Source organism: Lepisma saccharinum, chromosome 15 (genome assembly GCF_977018435.1).
Source record: "Lepisma saccharinum chromosome 15, izLepSacc3.1, whole genome shotgun sequence".
NCBI lineage: Eukaryota > Metazoa > Arthropoda > Insecta > Zygentoma > Lepismatidae > Lepisma > Lepisma saccharinum.
Window position 1 is genome coordinate 5,598,216 of NC_139243.1, and position 22,533 is coordinate 5,620,748.

The 22,533-nt window shown below is 40.6% G+C and overlaps 1 protein-coding gene across 5 annotated transcripts in view; it reads right to left on the reverse strand.

The window, feature by feature from the left end:
- LOC145999543 (sodium/calcium exchanger Calx-like) overlaps window positions 1-22,003 on the reverse strand; it is a 173,475-nt gene extending 151,472 nt beyond the window's left edge. For all 5 annotated transcript variants that reach the window (XM_083136537.1, XM_083136538.1, XM_083136540.1 and 2 more), the window contains exon 1: window positions 21,661-22,003. The gene's annotated coding sequence lies outside the window, so the exon portion shown is untranslated. The remainder of the gene's footprint in view (window positions 1-21,660) is intronic.
- Between the last annotated feature and the right edge of the window lie 530 nt (window positions 22,004-22,533).

Sequence of the window (22,533 nt, forward strand, 5' to 3'; positions counted from 1 at the left end):
CCTATGCCCTTTAAATACACGATAATACACATGTTTTGTTGCTATGAACGTTGTTTTAATGCACTTTCTACTGTTCTTTTAGGTTATTTCAGTTAATCCGGACTTTCGTTAAACCGGTCAACTTACCCCCCCCCCATTAGTCTGGATTAGTCCGGGGGAGAGTTTTTGTTACAACAAACAAAAGATAAGCAATCACTTTTAATTTCAAGTATACTGTACTAAGAATAACATCGAATGCATTCATAAATTAGTGTAGTTGTGAATGTTCAATGCTCTTTCTCTCTCAAGAGATCGTTAACAAATCTACATCAATACGCACAATAAAAGTACAACAGGAATGCAAAACAATAATAACTATGAAATCTAATTGATTTATATTAACATAAAGCAAAATCTAAACAAAAACTTACACATAATAAAACCACTTCAACTATTTCATAATTTATTAACATCTTTAACCAATTAGTAAAGGACGTAGTTTGCTACTTCATAATATCTGATATATAGGAAAAGTGACAATTTTTTGTGTAATTCAGGGGTTTCCAACTGGCGGCCCGCGATGCCTTTTTTTGCAGCCCGCGAAGCCAGTTTGCAAAATACATTAATTTTATGTATTTTTATTAAAATACGTTCTATTTTTACTGAAGGAACAGTTTCAGAGTATGGACTTCCTTAAACAACTGGCGTTTCTAACAGATATCACAGGTTATCTGAACGAACTGAACTTGAAAGTGCAGGGAAGAAACCAGCTGGTGTCAGATTTAATGGGAAACATAAATTGGTTTCGTAATAAACTGAAGATTTTCACCGTTAATTTGGAGAGGAATAACCTGGTCCATTTTCAAGCTGTCGGTGGCTAGCAGATGATGAAGAAACACTGGATGAGTTTGACTCCAGATTTGAAGATTTTGAAGAACTTAAAAGCAGCATCCAGCTATTTAGCAATCCTCTTGGCGTTAACATCGAAGAACAACAAGCTTCTCTCCAACTTGAAATGTGTGATTTGCAAGGCGATGTGTTCCTTCAAACTAGGCAAGAAAAGGGGCCAGAGTTTTTCAAATACCTTTCAAAGGAACGCTTCCCAAACTTTCGTAGTTTTGGGCAAATAATGACATCGATGTTCGGCAGTACATACACGTGTGAAAGTGTTTTTTTCTTCTACATTTTCAGTTCAGTACTTACAATTTTTGTAATCCGCCCCCCCCCCCCAAATGCGGCCCGCCAATCAACTGCTGGATATAATTTTGGCCCTCGGACCTTTTGAAGTTGGAAACCACTGGTGTAATTAATAGTAATAATAATATATTTTTAATTTAGTAATTTATTTGTACTTTTAATAACATTATAAATATGTATATCGTATATGGGGGAAGGGGAGGGAGTTAGTAGATTAATATATTTTAACCCCCACCAGTCTAAAATGATTTCGCACCCCCCTGACCGGGACGTAGTATGGAGACGTGAGGAGCCATAAATTAGTTGATTTTACTTCGCTTTTATGCAACTTTTGGCTAATCGCGAAGATGAGGACGAATGGTAATGATGAATGAAGGGACAACCACAAACCCAAAAGAGCAGCACGCAACACGAGCTACAGGGAGGATTATACTGGCCGAGAGTCCAGGCGCCAGACCCTCGGAAGTCTGCAAAATATAGCCCAGGATGTATTACATGGAACGGAGGGCGTGTCTGGAGGAAAGGGTCATCCCTTACCCCACGAATCATAAATTGGATAAATATCGATCAGCGCTTTTAATTCCTTCGAAATGCGCATTACTACTATCATCATTACATCATCTTCAGCTGTGTTTGTTAAAGATAAGCGCCTTCAGTAATAATAGCTCATCACTGCCGTGGGTACGACCCTTCGGAACGCAATGTAAATGTTTGGTTTCTAATTCTGGCTTATGCCACCAGATGGTGATGAATACGGTATTTCAAAGCTCGGGAGGGGGTGGGGCAAGTCATATTCCAAGCATATGAGGTTCTGATCTCCATTTCCCGCGGAGGCATAACAGTGCCGTCAATATTTGAAGAAGATTGGGTGGGCTCAAAAAATACCACCAAAAAATCTCAACTTCTCCCTTCCTAATGCTAGGCGAGAGTATTCTTTGCGACACGGGAGGTTTCATGGGCACTGAATTTTCTTAAAGAAGCAAATTTACAGTTGGAAAAACAAGGGTCTTAAACTTAACAGTTTTTTTCATTGGCTCCCTTACATACTTAACACAACACCTATTTTTTTACTTGCATCGTAAATCCACAGATGTTTGCCCTGCCAAGAATTTTGAAAAGTTAACACTAAGAAAAAACACATAACCACCAATGTTCCCTAAAACCCAACTTTCTTCGGCTGATCCGGTCCTTATAGGCAGGGTTGTTAAAGGTCCAGGAATTTTAAATTCAATTCCGGTCCAGGAGAGAAAATCGGCACGTGTAAATGAGTTCTGAACCGTAAAGAACCTTCTTATCTGCAAAGTATTTGAATTCGGTCCAGGAACATTTTCTTCAAAATCAATTCGAATACGGTCCAGGAACCTTTTTTCCGATGAAACAATACGCAACTTCCACCGAATTTAAATTGTGCGGAACCCAATGGAACCCATTAGAATTTATGGGTCCCTGAGCCTTTAACAAACCTGCTTGTACGTTATGTTTCATAAACTGCACTTCACCCTGGCCCAAGAATATCAACGACAACACTTGTTCATTGTTGCCGCATCGTCGCGTGTCAAATCAACTGTATTGGGCGGACAGTCTCGCTTCTCGGAAACGACGAATCCAGCCACCTGAGTAGCGATTGGAGAGACGAATAAATTGCACCCTCACTCTTCTTAAAGAATAAAAAAAACTGTTACTGATTTCAATAAGAAATCCACGAATCACTACAACAAATAATAACAACAGTAATAACACGACAAATTATTGCGTGGGCTCGTGCCCCACTGGCCCATATAAGTTGGCGCCACTGGTAGTTCGGATCCAACTTGCAACTGCAGCTCCATTCCTGTGATTACAAAGCGGATTTTGATCGATTTTACTTCGCACTTCCGCAACTTTTGGCTAATCGCGAAGATAAGGATGAATGATGAAATTGATGAAGGAACATGCAAAGAACACCCATGCCTAGGCCGGGATTCGAACCCGGGACGTCTGATGTCGTGGCGCGGTGTGCTAACCACTCTGCCACAGAGGTCGGTCCTTTCATTTTGACTATGCAATGCCAATGAACTTCTTGCAAACATGAAAACAAAACTGTTTGTTTACCTATAGTCGCATGCAATGTAATTCCAAGAAAGAAGCATGCAAAATATGTAGCGCAACTATTTTCTTTTGACATTCTTCTACTCGCAAAAGCATTGCACCACATCCACATTAAACTAACTTCCTTTCGCGTATCCTTTAAGCTTCCTTGAAAGATGGAAACTTTCACATGCAACATTTTAGCTCGAAACCTCGGACGGAATCTTCACAAAAAGAGAAAAAGGCAAAATAGCACTTTAGAAATTATGCAAAAAAATCAGCGGATGGGATAAAAAAAAACTGGCTGTTAAGTGAGAGAAATTGAGCTAATCACAGCGGAAGTGAGCATGTCCGCCAGCAGTAGGTATATGCTCTGCCGATGATCCCATTCAAACTCAACTTGCATGTATACGCATGATTGAGTGAGTGATAACTTTGCTTTTCTACCACTTTTGGCTAATCGCGACGGTAATGATTCAATGAAATTGATAAGGGACAGAGAACACTCATACACAGGCCGAGATTCGAAGCTGGGAACTTCGGAAGTTGGCCAGCGAGCCAGCTGCATCCGTTGTGGAATAGGATTCGTATTATCAAGCACACTGTCTATCGCCATGATTCGCCTCTTTTTGTATTACCTATGAAAGCTTCAAGAGTTCAAACAAAACTCAAAAAAAGTTCTTGACAGCCTCTGAAGCAGCATACGTAAAACCTTTTCACAAAAACACTTGGAATGAAAGAAAAAAAAGGTGAGAATAGCCAGGGACAATTTGCCAAGCAATACTTGTGCACTCCACTGTTGGGATCCATGAGTATTACCGTGCAAATTGTCCACGACTATATTCATTAATTTCTCTCTTACATCCTATGTGTTTTTAAGCGATGGATTTTTATGTATTCTGGTGCAGAAGTTGTCAACAGCTTGTTTTGAGTTTTATTTTAATTCTCGAAGCTCTTATTGGGTCAAATAAAGTCCACGAACATGGTGATGGACAATTTGTACGGTGATACTCATGGATCCCACGGTACAGTGGGATCTATGAGTATTACCAAGCAAATTGTCCACCACCAAGTTTACTCTCTTTATTTTACGCAATGAGAACTTCAAGAATTCGAACAAAACGCCAAATAGGCTGCTGGTAACCTCTGCATCAGTATAAGTAAAAATTATTTACTTAAAAACTAACAGGATGCAACAGAGAACTTAATAAAAGTAGTCATGGACAATTTGCCGAGCAATACTTACGGATCCCACTGTACAAGCTGTCCGTTTCACTCAGAAATATTGTCTCTTCGCAGTGACAAAACTTAGATACTTCGATTAAATTATATTACCGAAGGTTCTAAAAACATTGTATAGAAATAAATTTCTTACTCACTGTTTGTTATAGAGATTCTATTAGAAAAGAATCGAACTTCAATGGATACCTAAACAATCATAGCCACACAGACACACGGCACGACATGTATTAGATCAAGTAAATAAACCAGACAGCTTTAAGTAAAGCTATAAAACCTTAATCGCACGAAACTACTCAGCCTCTAACAAGAGGATTCGGATTTTGGTTTAATAGCCAATATTGCCAGTGCCTGAAATGTGTTAAATCACTCGCTATTAATTTTATAGCGTTGTCTATAGACCCAAGGTTTGCGAGTTTCGCCTCACGTGTGACCGTGACGAATCAAATGGAAAAACATATGAAAATCAATACACAGTTACTCATTACGATAATTAATAACCTGCGATTTTATGGTTGAATCCTTTGGAAAACAATAAAAAAATTGTTCCTTTTCGTTAATCACAAAGATTAACCAATATCAAGGTTATATGATGTTCTTTTGTGAAGTTTGATCGCCTACCAGGGGAGAGAATACTTAAAACTGTTTGACAATAGGTGTTCGGTTACGGATGATCTAGCACAGGGTGGAAGAAAGAACAAAGAACAACGGCGCTTATGAGGCGATGGGACATTAACGCTGCAAATGAAAAAACGAAGTACCTTTACTCGTGGATATTTTGCACGGACATGTGTGCGTCAGTCTGTCTGTCTGCGTATGCACTACTACTTCATTGTTCGAATTGATTCTGGAGTTGGTTTTCCTTAGCAGACTTCAAATAACAAATAAAAGCAACTCTTATTTTCTTGCATATATATCAACCAGGGTTCTTGAAGGTCCATGAATCCATAAATTCTAATGGGTTCTATTGGGTTCCGTTGCAGGACCGGAATCTTTTTTCTCGCACAATTTAAATTCGGTCCAAGTTGCATATTGTTTCATTTCAATACGGAACTTGGACCCTATTTAAAGTTATCCAGAAAAAAGGTTCCTGGACCCTATTTAAATTGACCTGGGAAAAAGGTTCCTGGACTGTAGTATTTATATTCATCAGGAAAAAGGTTTCTGGTGGACCGTATTTAAATTGATCCGAAAAAAATGTTCTTGGACCGTATTTAAATTCATCAGCAAAAAAGGTTCCTGGATCGAATTGAAATACTTTACAAATAAAACTGTTCTTTACGGTCCAGAAACCATTTACGCTTGCTGACTTTCTCCCCTGGGCCGGAATTGAAATTATTTAAAATTCCTGGACCTTTAACAACCCTGATAGCTATTTACATTTGTTTTTACCTTTAATTATCTATTTCAAGTAAGAACTCGTAAAGCTCGAATTTTCCTCAGCTTTTCCTATTTATGGCTGAAATGTGAATTGCTTTGTTACTAATGCGTATGTAAAACCCACCACCAGATGTCACCTTTTGGTAGCCAATGCCAAATCGCTACGCTCGATTGACGCACCTGTATGTATTCGCCGTGGATCAAACCACATGGAATAAGATATCTTTCACTTGTGGTAGACTTTCACTCCTGAACGAGCTTGTTTTTTAAGTCCACTTCATGCACAGAAAGGCTAATCGGGACGAGACCTACAGTTTAAATTGGAATCAGAACCACAATGCACCCCCACCGGGTATCGAACCCAGAACCCGTTGATTATAAGGCGACGACGTCACCACTAGGCCATCGTGGAGGCCCACAGTCCTGAAATAGTAAAATACAAGACTGACGTCGATGTCACCAGGAAGCAGATGCATATTATTGACCCAATGAATATTCTAAATAAATAAACAATAATAATCTGTAAAACTTTAGATTTGTTTTCACTCTTCACAAGAATACGGTTTGTAATTTTATTGAATTAAAAATGGTCTGATTTCACCATGTTTTAAAACATCTCGATCATTTCTATACTTCACGATATAACTAATATAGAAGTAAGTTTCCTCGTATATGATTTCATCAATTTCCAAGTTCACAAATATTGATTCGTTTAATCATTGTGAATTCTCGAAATCATATGCGTCCACGAGTGTTGTGGAAAATGAAAGAAAGAAAGCGTATTACTGTATTCATTTCCAAGACAAAGGAAAATCGTAAACATTGAGAATTCATGCATTCCTTTATGCAACATTGCGCTGACGATTAGCTTTTCCTAGTCTGTTTGCTGACGTGTGCATGTACCAACTGAACAAATCAAAATTAGTCATTGCTTTCTCATTTCTTTTTTCTATCGCTGAACTAGACTGTGCAGTTTATTTTCTCGTCCTCCAAGGTTGCACATTATTATTCATTTCTTCACGCTCGGATGCCAAACTAACGTGAAAAAAAATCGAATCTTATTGTGTAGGAAGTAAACAGTATTTTATGATGTGCCATAATGTGATCGGATAAGCTGTAAGTTTCTGTCTATCTGAATTGTGTGGAAATGTGTTCAGATCGGCTATGTACAATGTTATGAACTAAACATTGATTGGTTTGGGTTTATTTTACTTCGCTTTTCTGCCACTTATGGCTGTTCACTACGATGAGGATGAGCATGGACGTCCGGAGGCACCCCCTCGGAGAATGAATGCCCACCTACATATTATATGCATTTCACACATAATTTCATTTCAGTCACAGTAATTCATGTTAATTATTTTAAATTCGTTGAAGAAAGATGATCATTTCAGACTGAAATAGTGTTTTTTGAGGGGGCATCACTATGATGGGGGAAAATATGCCTCCTTTGCCCCACCTGGAAAAAGAATACCTTGCTTGCCTCTCCCCGGACAAAAATTATGCGGACGTCCTTGAGAATGAGATATTATATGATGAAATAGATGTAAGGACACTCACAAGGGACATTCACGACCAGGGCAGTGGCAAGATCGAAAAGTTCGACAACTTAACACAATAATGGCCACCAAGCCAGCATCACACATTACAGTGATCAAAACACAATGATAGACTTTACTGACCTTTAAAAAAACTGACATATTACAGACCAAAATTGAAAAAAACTTAATATTATTGACTATTTTTCTACCGGTACATAACTTTGAGATGCATCGGTGGTCAAGGACGTTGAGTGGTCGATTCAAGAAAGGTTCAGTAATTTAGTCTCGGCCTGGGCATGTGTGTTTCAGCGGAGTCTTCTGAAAATTTCACCTGGCTTGCCGCAACAAGTCTCTTTATTGTACAGGGTGGTCCAAAAAAAGTTACCGAAATATAAAGTAACGAAACTTATTCGGTTACCTTTTTGGGCCACCCTGTATATATTTATTATATATTAATTAGATGTAATAAAAATAAAACACCAATGCAGACATGCAAGTATAACAAAAACACATGTTCAACAATTGAAAATTTTCCGGCAATATCTATATACATAAAAAAATGGGAGTATATGACACTGGTGTCTTTCTTTTTCTCCTCATCAATTACTAGCCATTATCATCGCCGCGATTAAATATAGGCGTTAGGAAAACAAGAAAAAATGCGAAAAATCGAACAAGAATATCTACAATTTATGAATTGATAATCTCGTCATCTAGCAATAATAATTAAATATTTCTCTGGATCTTTACTGACAGACACAATACTCTCGACCGAAAGCTGCGCTTGATTTGGTTTAATCATTCCTGGAAGTTTGGGGACGGTTTCAACACCCGCTGGCTAAACGAACGCAAACGAACCCTCAGCTGTCTCACTGCCGTCTGTTAAACACAGAAGCTTAACCCCAAGGTAGCCCCCAGGGCTGAAGCAAACATTCTCCCAGCCATTTCCACTTCAAGGGCAGGGTGTAATACACCAATGCTCTGTTTCACTAAGAATCGACTCACATAAAATTAAGTTTAAGTTAGATTAATCGATGATAAAACGTTAACCGTGATAAATCGTGAATCGACGTGGTTCAGAAAACGATTCTGAATTGGTTGTTTGTTCCAGTGCACGGACACGTCAAAGTTAAGTACCCACTATTACATAACTTGTCGCGGTGAAGTTTCCAGTGTGGGGGATAAACACATGGCGAGTATTAAGAATGGGATTTCATGCATCCTGGGTAGCGCACGGTAGCATGAACATTATCTGGCCACGAATGTTGTTGGCTCAAGCTTCCATGTGTAGAGTTTGTTTAATTGTTGAGTGGGCGCGTGTGCCATATGGCATAGGCTGCATCTGGTAGACCGAGGGTCGTCAAAGCATGGGAAAAAAGGGGGCAAAGAGGCGTCTCGTTCTCGTCTTACGTTATCAATGGGACATTATTCCATTCTCACGGGTAGGACCCCCAGACTACATTCATTCATTCCTTTATTTGGAACATAACAGCTTTTATGCCGCTTTTTGTCCATAACAATACACATATAAAATGTACACAATTGTTTTACATTAAAATTATCAGTTTTTCCCCCCTATTTTACAGATATTAGAACACTTTGCCTTTTACAATTGTATGTTACGCTTCCTTAAAAATGATAAACTATAACCAATCCGCACATCTGGATTAACAACTAAACTTAACAAATTTGTTGGAAACTGAACCTTTAGATTATTTAAAGTTTTATACAAGATATTTCTCTCTCTATTATATTTCGAGCATTCCAGTGTTGTGCATCTATTCTACTGATAGTTAAGCAACATTTTGCTTACAGTTTCTGTGCAACGAATTATGAAACTAAACATTGTTGATTAAACATAATATCCTCAAAATACATTCGCATATTTATAGCTACAACTGAACAATTTTGTCTCACTACAGATAAAACGCTTCCTCTTTACTTAATAATACATTCATTTCAATTTCTGTGAATTTTCAAATTAAGAAATATAAATTATTAACACAGATAAGGTGTCTTTTAATATTCTGGTGGAGCTGAACGGAAAATGTAACAGTCAAAGGATAAATTAATTGTTTTGTCACGGGTGGGACACTTTACAAAACAAATGTAAAAAAAAAAGTTAAAATAAAGGAACAATATGTAAAATCCTTCTAATACTTACTAACTCCACTTTGTATAATACTTGAATTCTTAACCAATGACAAGTCGAGGTTGTTGACTCACAAAGTAGAATAAAATTACAGCATTTCATTTAATTTCAAAAATTGACATGGAATAAAAGATCTTATATTATGTACACACATAATGAATTATATGATCTGTAACTTATATATTATGTTACATGCAAAAGTAAATTACTATTTATAAATATACACAAAAGGAGTTCATTTGTTACTTTTATAAACGATATCAGATATATACCTATAGAAAGTAGCAAACTAATTTATTTATCAACTGGTTAAGAAGCCAATTAATTACGAAATAGTTCAAATGGTTTTATTATGTATACTAACTAATTGGTTCTCTTAAGTGCTAAAATCCGCCCTCACCCCAGGGGATATTTTGGGTGATTTTTGAAAAGATAATATTGTTGGTGGATGGAAATCTCCTAGTCGCATGTTTCCTTGAATTTCACACCTTTGCTGCTATTTAGAGCTTGCAATATACGTTGTTACTCCCTCTCGCAAATATCATATTCCACCGTGTGGGGTGGAAAATATTAGAGTTTGTGCCACTGACAGACACACCCGTATTCCCCTTGATAAGGAACACGAACGGGAAAAAAAAACATCTTCCGCAATCTTCTGCAAACTGCTGTTCGTAAAATGATTGCAAAACAAAGCCAATTATCTTGCACGGGGACTACCTCGCAAGCACAGTGTAGGTTTCAGGGCTGAGGTTCCAAGAGCTATTTACCGTATCGATTAACCTCGGTGAATAGAGCATAGCAAGAAGCCAAGAAGCTGTAGCCTCCGAACGTACATCCAGCGTATCTACGGCAACAGTTTTCAAACACTTCAATTTTCTTTTGAGGTTTCGAATATCGACTTACAACTATGGGTTCGATTCACGTTCATGGGTCAGTCATCCTAGCGTTATGACTAGGTCTCGGAAGTTGAGGAAAAATCCTTTTCTTTCCTAGTGTCCGAAGACGAGGTCCAACATAATATATGCTCATTTTGGGTCATTGTAGGCCAGAAAAAGGTGGGATTTATTTGTCCTTTTTTGCATTTGTCGGCGTTTTTTGGCTTATTGGTCCTTTTTTTAGCCTTTTTTTAGGTCTTAACGGCTTTTTTTTTTTGCAACTTCACCTTCTTTCGACTACGTTTTTACTACGCATTCTCAATTCGAATCATCATCAGTTCATCACCTCTTAAACATCCTTTCTGTAGTTAAGAAATAAAAATAAGTAAATATGTTTTTGGACGATTGAAGCAGGTACGGTACAAGGTCCTTTAATCGTAACTTGTCTGGAAAGTCGCGCTGTAAGTGGCAACTTTCTCTGGTTTTGAACCTTTCAGTTTCTTCGTACTGTGTGTTCCATACGACAAGAATTCTGTATTTTATTTATTCATTAAATATGTAAATATGTAATTAAAACTGAAGTTAATTAATTAATTTGAATCACATTTATACGTCTTTTTAAATGTCTTTTTTTGCCAATTTATAGGACTTCAACTTCCGAGTCCTAGTTATAATTGATACACGTGGAAACACTGTTGTCATGGTGGCCCTCCCCGATGGCGTAGTGGTAACGTCACCTTCTAATCAAGGTGCCCTGGGTTCGATACCCGGTGGAAGCACATTGCACGGTAGTTCGGATCCCACTTTAAACTGTAGGCCCAGCCCCGATTAGCCTGTCTGTGCATAAAGTGGACTTAAAAACTCAAGCAAGCATCACCACTGTCGTAGCGACTTGAAATGATTAATTTGGTTATTTCGCTTTTCTGCCACTTTTGGCTAATCGCGAAGATGAGTGATGATATGATGAAGTTACACACATGGGCGTCCGGAAGGGGGGTAAAGGGGGCCATGGCCCCCGCTGGAAAATAAAAGTCAACCAAAAATTATGTATTTCACACATATAATTTCATTTTAGCCACAATAATATGTGTTAATTATTGCATGAACACCATAAATTCAAACTTAAGTAATGTTTTTTTAGGGAACAACACATTTTTGGGGGAAAATGTGACTTGTTTGCCCCCCTGGAAAAAAAATACCTTTCTTGCCCCTCCCTGGAAAAAATCCTGTGGACGTCCATGGATACACACACAAAGAACACTCAGGTCAAGATTCGAACTCGGGAGCCCTGGCGTCGTAGTGCGATGTGCTAATCACTCCGTCATGAAGGCCGGATTTATGATGTAACTAAACTTAGAAAATTATTAAAATAAGAGGACAGATCGTGGTAGGGAAACCCTTGGAATCCTGTAGCTATAAAGAATGTGGATCCATATATTGCGTCTGCAATAGTAAATGGGGACTCGTAATATTCGTATGCTTGAAGAATACTGAAGTATATTCCTAATATTAGTGTTAACGTGAGGACTTGGGTTGTATGGGAATGATTTTTTTCTAATAGGCTATATATAGAGCTGAAATTGGAATAAAGATCAAGAGATACTTTTATTTTGACTTCCTCAAAACTTACTCCCGAGAAGTATGCCAACAAGTTTCAAGCAATCCGTAATAATCCCCAATAATGCAAATCTATTAATATAAAAAATAACTTCCAGATCCCAGACAATACCTATCATTTTCCACACGGGAACTCGACAGTCAGGAATGCAGCGTCAGACATTACCAAAGCTTTTCCTGGTCTGCAACGGTGTAAACACGTAAACAGGTGTAACCCAGGAAGAAGCTACAGGTGACTGACTCTGCAGAGCTTAGTAAAACCCATCGCAATACATATCTGGGACAATGGGAGCCATTGGTCAGTCTTCAGCTATCAGTCAGAGGGTGTAGAATTTCGATCAAGAAGTCAATCAGAAGGAGAGAGAAGTATTGAGCATTCAGTCCAGCAACACAAACGGACTCTTCGTCTATTAACCAGTCCGTGGTTCGACACCTTGAGGAAGCACTTCCATACAGTGAACGACAGGTATTTCCATCCACCATGCTGGTTCAGTTATTGAGGGTATAAAACTCAAATGAAGTGTTTTGCCATTCATATGTGTATTTCTTACCTCTCGCACGTTACCATTAAGCTCTCCATGAATTGCGAAGAATGAGCTACACCACCCAGATTCGATCCCAGCTCCTTCAGGAACATTACGAATTATTGTTTGAAACAGAAGTGCATTGTGTGCGCCTGTGTAGAATAGGAATCGGAAGGAGGATTAGAGGAAGAAGTGAAATATGTATGGAACAGGAAAAGTATCGCAAATTGAATCAGGATCCAAAAGGCTAAAAACTCAGAAAAGTGCTTTCGAATAAATTTACCTGGAACCATGGTTCCATCCTGCTTGGCCCTCTGACATACAGAGGTTGTTCGCTTTATATTTTCGATTCGGTGCTGCCACCTGGCGTATCATGCTGGAACTATGGGTCTGCTAGCGGGAGCAGTGTTGTGTCTGCCATTGTAGGTGCGTGAGTGTTGGTAGTGAATGTTATCAAATGGCGCCGAAAATCAACCGGTCTTGGGAGGGTTACGTAATGGCCCTTTTCCATGCTAAGTTTTCATACGTACGCATTGTGAAACAGTGTCGGGAGAATGGGTTAACACTCGGGGTGACTTCTGCGAAATCTATTGTGGCCCGTTACACACAACAGACTCTCCTTGCGAAACATTCACCCACGAAAACCACCAGAAGGGCTGCAAGCAAAGTGTTACCCGTAGTGCGAAGGGGGATCCGTCGATTGACGTGCCAAGAAAATCCCCCAACTCAACGTGATATGGCCCACAGATTTCACCTCCTCGCACAGTCAACTGTGAACAAAACAGCAAGCGCCTCAGTTGAAGTGTGTGCGGAAGGCCCGTGTACACCACCTTCTACCGCGTCACATTGCCGAACGTAAGACGGACTGCAGAAAACTGTATGAAAAGTACCTGGCGGGTTCCAAATGGAAGAAAGTTGTCACAATGGATGAATCATATGTCTATCTCACTGCTGGTGGTCACATTCGAGCGATCACATACCGTGACGTTGACGGCAAGGGGCGCAGCAACTTTATTCGTCAGTGCAGGGAAAGTTTCCCTCGTGGCTTTATGGTTGTGACGGGATTCGGATATGAGGGTAAGTTGATGATACGCAAGGTGGACTAAAACTTGAAGGTGAATGCCAGATACTCCCAAGACTCCATTCTGACACCTATCTATCGGAGAGACATCCCACAAATGTATGGAATGGACGCGAACCAGGTGATGTGATCCATATGGACAAGGCTTCGAGTCATACCGCCAGAACATCACTAAGTTTTTATCAGGAAATGGCAGAGGAATTAGGAATTCGTGTCATTCCGTTTGAAGACATTCCTGTGAAAAGCCCAGATGCCACTCCAATGGGCCCAGATGCCACTCCAATGGATTCTTGCGCATTTGAACCGTTGAAACGACTTCTTCAACATCGCCGCCCGCGCACTCTGGATGGTCTATGGAAAGCTTGCAGGGAGGAGTGGGACAGAATTCCCATGCCTGTCCTGCGCCGGAGCTTGCTGCAATGGAAACTGCGGTGCCGGGCGATAGTCCACAATGCTGGGGGTCCAATAGAACATGATCGGTGGTGGCGCGCGGTATCTCTTAAGGTGAGTACCCGTCAAAAATGGTCGGATATAAAGCGAACAACCTTTTGTAATCCCGTTTCCGTATATCACTAACGAATTCGGCATGTTACATCACAGAAGAAATAAATTCCAGTAGCAAATATGAAATTGTAATGAATGTCTGCATCCTTACAGGATAAAATATGTTTTCCAAAGCTGGAAGCGCCGGAACAAGGCCTCAACTATACAAAAATTTAAGATAAGTTGCTCGCCTTGATGTCCTCTACACGCTGTCAAATTTCGTCGGTAGTTCACTGTGAAAAATGCCTCCACGATAGCTTAGTGATAACGTCGTCGCCTTGTAATCAATGGGTCCCGGTGTCGATACCAGTGGAAGCACATAGAGGTTCGGATCCCACTTTCAACTGTCTAGTTCGCGTGTCTGTGCATAAAGTGGACTTACAACAACAAACTCAAAACTTTCACGGCTAAAAACGTCGGGTTTTTGTTTTGTTTTTTGTATGTATTTAAAAAAGTTAGTAATTACGCAATACTCTTATTAACCATGTTGTTTCAGTGTAGGATTTTACGAGAGATAAAGATGTCTATGTTGTCAGGACTTCGCAGATATGGTTCCCACGGGTACTCAAGTTTTCTAACGACGAAGTTATCCTTATCTAGGGCGGAAGCTGTGACTTCACTAAGCTACACAAATATAATTTTAAGCCGGAATGGATGAGGCGATTGTTTCAGATAACAGAGTGTGTGTGTCACTCTTTATAACGAAAATGCTCAAGGAATTTCGCTCCTTGGGCCGACCATTCCTTAAAACTTGTCTCTATTATCGGCTATCAAGGACGTTTTTGGAGGGGGTGATCAAGGGGTCCGAAACCCCCCCCCCCAAACGACAACCAAGTACTAAAATTAAATAATGAGAATCTACTTGTTTATAATCGAGGCTTATTATATTGGGATCATACGGCTTTGAAGGACAGCATCTCTACAAATTAGCGATCTTAGCTACACGTAAGGTAGATAATGAATACGTAGGTCAGCAGTGGCGGCGATTAAGGGGGGCGAGGGGGGCAGTTGCCCCCTACTTTTTGCCACTTTTGCACCCGCACTATGCTAAACCTCATGTACGAGGGAAAGAAAACTGTCCTTGCCCCCCCCCCCAGTTTTGGAACCCAATCGCCGCCACTGCGTAGGTGTTAAGCTTGACGTCCACTGAGACGCAGAGAAAAGCCAGTACATAAAGCAACAGAGCTTCTGCTGTCTGCTGCTATCGAAATCAAATGGTGTAACGAGCATTACGGGGAAACACGTGTAACCCACGCCGGAATTTCCGTGCCAGAAGTCTGCGCCCACTGAGACGCCTTTTCACGTAATGACAATACAATATTAATTAATTTACACATTGTAAATAGACCTACAAATAATATTAACGTCCTAATTTAAACATATTATTATTATTTCTGAAACATTTGGTTCGGAAACCCTCCCCCCCCCCCACGAAAAATATATTTATAGGTAAGTGTACGTCAGCTGTCAATTGTTTTTGCTGCACTGGAAGAGTTCAATTAGGTTACCAGACGTCCACTTCTTTCCCTGCATGAAAAGTCGTAAATGTCATACATTACACCATTTACATGAAGGAAATGCGTCTTTTAATTGGGGAAACAGAAGGTCAAAGGGTAATTTGTTATTTTCTGACGGAAGGCCAAGCTTTCCCCTGCGCATTACACCGTGCCTCCGCCACGCTAAAGTAGCCCTTCGACGAGGTTGAGGCAGTTACAGAAACCGCTCTATACAGGTACCAAATGAGACCAACTGCCCCGGGAATCGAACCCGGATCTCAAGCGTAGCAGTCAGACGCCCTACCGGTTGGAATACTGCGGCGGCTTCTGATCGGAATGTGTTCCTGTATACCTTGACCACACTCATTAGAAGTACGAGATAATGTACCGAGCAGCAAGAGGTTAACACTTATAATGTTGAACGAGACTTTTCAGTGAAGTCCGCACGGTGAACTGGCAAAAATGGATTCCGTAAAACATTTAGCACTGGTTCAGTATAATTGCAAACACTAACTATTCAGTTTTATTATTTTTTTCAACAAAACTGAAATTTTGAAAAAGCTGACTTCTCGGAGAAATATACTTGAAAACACATGCAGTGCTGGTATTGTGAAAAATTTGGCAATTTTGTCCCTACCCCTGGTTTCAGCAAGCAATCACCGCCACTGCTACGGAGGTTAAATATGTGGAATACAATGAGGAAAAGGCTTTTGTGGTAATCTACCCTGCAGGATAAAAGGACGCTTTGTTTCGGTTTATTGGTCAATGGCCTTTCAGAAGGAGTGAGGTATTGTTCATGCTAACACGTAGGCAATAGGTACCTCTTTCTTTCACATATACACACTTGCGTGTGTGCGTGTGAACTACATTTGGTTTGCCTCGGTGGCCGGGCGTATTGATTGGTCGATTTTAGTATAGTTTACTTTTTACTTCGCGTTTTGTGCCTCTTGGCGAATATGGGGATGAGTGATGAAATGATTAAATTGATGAATGGACATTCACAAAGAACCAAGCCCGAGCGGGATTCGAACCCGGGATCCTTGGCGTCGCAGCGAGATGTGCTAACCACTCGGCCACAGGGTACGGCAATTGAGTGGTCGAATCACGTTAAGTCTTCTGAAGGGTAGCCTAGGCTCCGAGTACGGGTGTTCCTTTTTGTGAATGTCAGTCGGTAACGCGTCTGACTACCATGCTAAAGGTCTCGGGTTCGATCCCCGGCCGGTTCAAATCCGGGAACTTTTCTAACGTTGAAAGCGGCCCCGGCGCCCACCCAGCGTCGAATGACATGGGTACTTGGTGGAAACCCTGGGGTGTAAAGGCGGTCAGGGTGGTGATGCTGATCACATCAGCCCCACTCAAGACCGGATCAAGAAAGTGTGGGGCGTTACCTCCCCCACCTCCTATACGCCTTCATGGCGTGGTGCTAACCACAGGGGAGCACTTTACCTTTTTTTTACCTCTCACCATCAATTTGATCCAATCATTATTAATTCACATCGTCGTGGTTAGTCCAAACAGGCACGTATCCAGGAATTCCTTTCGGGGGGGGCTCAACACCAATTTTTTAAGGGGTATAGTAAGAACCTCACAATTGTGTGTTTAAGACCAGAGGTGGCAATTGGGTTCCAAAACGGGGGGGGGGGGGTGCGGAGGACGTTGCAAGGAAAGTTTACTTTCTCTTGGTAGACTAGGCTCAACATTAAGAGGTCATAATGTTGAGGCAAAAAAATAAAAAATGGGGAACATCTATCTCTTAAATCGTTGCCACTATAAGGCTGTCATTTTAATCAGAACGTGAAATCGGAACATTTTTTACCACTCGACTCCTCTGTTTCCATGCATTAATATTGTGTGCCGGAACCATCTCAGTATGTGTTTTTGTCCATTTCATCTCATCAGACATAAAAACATCTATGGTGTCTTTGAGTGTTTTTACGAAGCTGTTACACATGCACGGGATGGACAATCCACTCGACAACGCGAGATTCAAATTGTGGGCTGCGAACTGGACGCAGACAGCTCTCGAATTCTCTCTGATTCGAGCCTGAACACCACTAACGTGTCTTGTCCTCCCATTTTTCAGCTCTTATAAAAGCCGAAACCCACCAAATTGTTCAGATTCAGGCCTTAGCACTCACAAGTGTTCAAAAATGCCTGTCACAGCTTCCGCTGTCTTGTCATATATCGGCACGAAACAAAGGAAGTCTTCTCGAATACAGCCGCTGTCATATCGCTCTGCGACTCTAATGCACAGTGAAAACCCTTCCGTTCCCAACACATCTAATGTTTCGTCTCCCAGTATGATGAAATGCTTACTCATTTATCTCCAGTGACGTGCCCAAGGGAGATTTGGTGAGGTAATAACCCCATTTGACCCAGTATTCCCCCTCTCCCTTCCGAAAATCCTGGGCACGCCTCTCTTTATCTCGGACATTTTTAAAATCAACTCACCAGAAGTTTTTATCATTCCGTATTGGAGATTGAAGTAAGATGCGTTCTTCCTGCAGGTTTGGATATGATCCTTTAGGGTGCTGTCGTCTGCCTGCCTTCACACCTAACCTTAACAAGGCCCTAATTTTCCATCCTTGTGACTTGGATTTTCAAGACTTAGGAAGGTTTCAGACCGAAGGGACACGCGATACATGTCGATTGGAATGGGCCAATCAACAGCAACGTTTCACACCGTAGCGACACAAAAGGCCGCACAAACCTAATTTCGATTTGTGAAATCCTCAAGCGACAAGGTGTGAAATCTCCCTTATTAGGCCACTGTCATTGTCACCTCGAAGTAGTAGCTCTTGTTGACCACAGAAAAAATTATCCTCAACCGGTGATAATGCTCCTCAGTTTTCTTCTCTCTCCTATATTTTCTGTGCTTGTTCACTATACAGGCAACACCTTACGATTTGATATACACAGGACATGTACTATGTAGACATTTTAACGAAAAATCGGTTGAAGTCAAGGATGGCTCAGTTGGTAGAGCCTGCAATTTCCGCCTAAAATGTCTACATATGCAACATCTTCTTGCTTTCTCTTCTCGACATTCATAAAATTTTCGGCTGTCTCTTTATGGTAGTTAAGTGCTTGAATGTGTTTCGAACCCAGTAGGCTTAAACAAAAGTATTTTTTATACCATGAAATTCTCGGACTGCATATACGAAATTAAGTTCTGGCAAAACTAAATCATCACTCAAAACTTTGCTTTTCAGTTGATCTATGCAGTTTATTTCTGTTTTAATAAACCACTCCAATATCCGGTACTGCTGAAATATTCACTTTAGAGAGAGACTTTGGATCTCTTCGGCCCTCGAACCGAACTTGCACTACACTGAGGCCCCGGAAATTCTGCTGTCGTCAATGTCTTCATTTTCGAATCACTATATCTTATAAAGCAATCAGAGGGTGCTGACTGATCTGATCACCAATCGACTGTATGAATTGTCACACTTACCTCTGACATCTCATTAACCGGTGCTTTGTACAGATCAACCGAAAAATTGAATCTGCGTATTTATATCCTCATTATATTCTAGAACGTTCTGCAGATAAAACGATTCGTTAATATCGCCAGTAGTTGACTCCTTCTCTCATTCAAGAACTTTCCCTCTCCCGCCTTCCAGAGATTAGAAATTACAACGAATCGCCCTAAGTGTGGCGCTACCTTTGTTGTGCAGCTTCCAAATGCTGACAAGTATCTACATTGTGCTCAAGTACGCTGCGAGAACACCGAAAGCACAAGAAAAGTGTACGTGCAATATTATCAACAACAGGGTTATAGAACATTCTCCGTCTTGCCTCGATAATTGTCTATCTCCTTAAATCATCGTCACATTATTCAAAAAGCCAAAAACCTGATTTTATCTAGTTTAAAATAAAAAAATTCTTGGGGGGGGGGGCTCGAGCCACCTCAGCCCCAGCTTGGATACGTGCTATTAACAATAACAGGGTTATAGAACATTCTCCATCTTGTCTCGATAATTATTTCTCCCAAATTATCATCACATTATTCAAGAAGAAAAAATCCTAGTTTTATCTAGCTTAAACAGAAAAAAATCCTGAAGGGGGGCTCGAGCCTCCTGATTCCCACCTTGGATACGTGCTATTGACAATAATAGGGTTATAGAACACTCTCCGTTTTGTCTGGATAATTATTTCTCTCAGATTTATAAATTTATTATCTTCACATTATTCAAGACGCCAAAAATCTAATTTTTTCTAGTGTAAATTGAAAAAATTTTCTGAGGGAGGTGGGGGGGCTCGAGTCATTAACTATAACAGGGGTATAAAACATGCTCTGTCTTGCCTCGATAATTATTTCTCTCCTTACATTATTTTTACATTATTTAAGAAGCCAAACCTAATTTTATCTAACGTAAACTGAAAAATTTCCTGGGTAGAGGGTCTAGCCCCCTGTGCCCCATCTTGGATACGTGTTATTATCAATAACAGGGTTACGGAACATTCTCTGTCTTGCCTCGATAATTATTTCTCTCCTTAAATTATTGTCACATTATTTTATTTCACACCACAAGAAACCAAAAACCTCTTTTTATCTAGTGTAAACCTAAAACTTTCGGGGGGGGGGCTCGAGCCCCCTAAGCCCCCCCTCTGGATACGTGCCTGAGTCCAAACACAAAAAATGAACGACCTTAGATTTGCACTACATCAATACAAACAGTGGCGGCGATTAGGATGGTTGCCCTCCAACTTCTTGCGACTTTCACCCCCCCCTTCTCTGTGGTAAACCTTATGTACCAAGGGAAAGTAAACAGTGGTTGCCCCCCCCCCAATTTTGGAATCCAATCGCCGCCATTGAATACAAACCAAATTATATTGCACTGGTTCTGTTTTTTTAACATTGTTTTTATACAGAAGGTTTCACTAAAAAGGTAACTGAAAGTATCCAAAACACATGTTCAGTTACAATTTCGTTGAAACACCCTGTACCTATTTGGATTAATCGCAACAATGAGGATGAACTATGATCATATCGCACGCTGAAAGGGAATCGAACACATAATCTTCAGGTCACGCTCAACACAGGGCCAAGGGATTGACACAAGGCAACGCGTCAAAGATTATATGTCTGTACTTAAAACTGTTGTTTTCAGGCAGCATTATTTTATCAAACAAATATTGTCATTCAGTAGGGGCGATTGGGTACCAAACCTGGAGGGACACGGAGAGGTTACGTTTTCTTGGTAGACAAGGCTTTAGCATTAAGAAGTCATAGTGCGGAGGCAAAAACTACGCCCCCCTAATCGCACACGCTGTTGTCACTTGTTCTGTTTCTTATTTTACGTGACTTGCCTGCTTCTTTGGTTAATAGCAACGATGAGGATGTACGGCGCATGCACGAAAGAACGCCCATCCCTTCACCGGGACTCGAACTCTGAACCTTTGGTGTCGAGAAGGAGATTCGATTACCGTCAACATGACGGTGCACACAGGCGCTTCTAAATTTTGCTTGCCTCCCCGTTTGCGTCAAGGTAACGTTAATCCCTTGTAATCAGGGGGCACAGGCTTCAATACCTGGTAGTGGTTACGTTTAACTTTAAACTGCCAGTTCAGCTCCGATTAGCATAACTGTCCATAAAGTTGACTTAAAACTCAACTAAATTCTCCACCTAATTATATTTTTACAACTTTAATTTCAGCACGGAATAATTATACATATCGCTACGAAGCAACATCGAGTGCCGTCGTGGTTACCCAAGGAGCATAAATACACGGTGTGGCAACACTGCCAAATAAAACTGTCACACTGTATCGTAGTCCAAAACATACACAATTCCATAATAAAAAAAATGCAAATGTTGTCATGCTTATTCGAAAGAAATATTATAATAATAAACTGTTGCGATAGTTTCGTTGAACAACAGATGCCGAGTTCTGTAGGTCAAACTTATTGACATGTATTTATCAAGTTTGCACGTAGCTTAACGATAAAGAAAGATAGTACTTACAAGTTAGCTCTTCAACTTTCCAACAGGTCGTAAATGCAACAAGTTGTAGGGACACGACAGCAGCACGTAGAATATGCAAGGTTTTTTTTAAATACACATGGACTTCTTGCAGTGAAGTTCTTTTGAAGCACAAGGGCACATTAATAAAGACAATTCGTTATAATCACTTTTCAAATTATAAAAACGAGCTTATTTTAAAAACGTTGATATGTATCAAGCCATTACATCATTCGGAGTTCACGTTCGTATTACAAGTTCACTGCACGTATGCTTCAGTACGATTATTCACGATCTCCTTGGGCAACCGGTCGAGAACTGTTGTGTATAAACCTTGTCAGCTGCCCCACACAGCCTGTGTGCCTCATCGTCGAAGTCGGTCATTGTTGATGAGCTACGCGCATGCGCAAAGGCATACAGTCCCGCTACGTGTGGGAGAAGAACATGAAATCGGGGGAAAAGGGGGGTTGGGGGCAGCTGCGTGTGCAGTGGCTCTCGGAGGCAAAGGACTGCGTAAAAAGGACAGGAGAGGAATTACAATGTTAGAAATACTAACTTAGAGCTTTTGTTCCATTAAAAAAAATCAATTTGCTGCTCGTGTTGTTTCACAGTTTTCGGAATGCTCACTTGTGCGTTGAATCGACTGTGACAACGATGACAAGCCATTAGTCAACAATAATTACTGTCGGTAGCTACTTCCGAAGAGTGTAGCGGGATAATTTAAAGCGCGTAAAGCAGGCCCGTAGCCAGGCAGGGGCCGGGGGGGGGGGTGGCTGAGCCCCCCTTGGAACTGCCATCAGTCCCCCCTAGAACATTGACATTAGGTAAAACTATTTGTATAATTTGTTTGCAGTGAAGAGTGAAAATGTTTTGGGA